Source organism: Alligator mississippiensis, chromosome 15 (genome assembly GCF_030867095.1).
Source record: "Alligator mississippiensis isolate rAllMis1 chromosome 15, rAllMis1, whole genome shotgun sequence".
Taxonomy (NCBI): Eukaryota; Metazoa; Chordata; order Crocodylia; family Alligatoridae; genus Alligator; species Alligator mississippiensis.
Window position 1 is genome coordinate 10,481,896 of NC_081838.1, and position 838 is coordinate 10,482,733.

Sequence of the window (838 nt, forward strand, 5' to 3'; positions counted from 1 at the left end):
CAATGGGAGGGCCTGTCCAGGCAAGGGCAGTCCTGTCCCAGAGGGCTCCAGGTGTTTTTATTGAGCATGTGCAGCCTGGCACAATGCTGGGTTGCCTCATCTTTTGTTTCTTGAATGCTGAGGGTGGGTCCAAGGCCTGGGTCATTGGTCCAGGTATTGGTGTTGATGGTTTGGTCATTCAGAGGGAGCTATTTTTAGACCTACTGCCTTTGTCTCTCAAGCACCCTCATTCATCCCCATTCATCCAGGAACCAATTTACATAGGAGGGGTAGGTATGAGTCATAGGTTACAACATCAGGGGATGCAAGGTGGAGGCTTGACATGACTTATGCTAACTTACATATGCAGGCCTAAAACAGTAATCACACAATATAAAAGCAGTAAAAAATTAATACAAACATAATATTTATCACTTATAAAACAGTGGAGATCTATATCAAAATAGCAGGGCACTTGTTTGCAAAGAAGGGCGAGAAAAATAAAACTTACTACCTAAAATAAAATGCTAAAGTTTATCCTACATCTTAGCTTACTTATTATCTATAGGGAACAGAGAGGGAGAGGAAAAGTCAGAAATAGTTGGGAAAGGGAAGGGAATGCATATCTATCTATCTATCTATCTATCTATCTATCTATCTATCTATCTATCTATCTATCTATCTATCTATCAAAAAGAAGAAGAGAAAAACAAAAGAAACTGGGGGTTATGTTACAGAAGCAACAAAATGTGTGGCTAGGAAGTACTTATTTGCCTAATAACGACATTGCCAGGGCCAGCCCCTGGGCAGGGCTGACCACCCCCATTCACCAAGCCTCAGGACGACACGTGCTGTATTG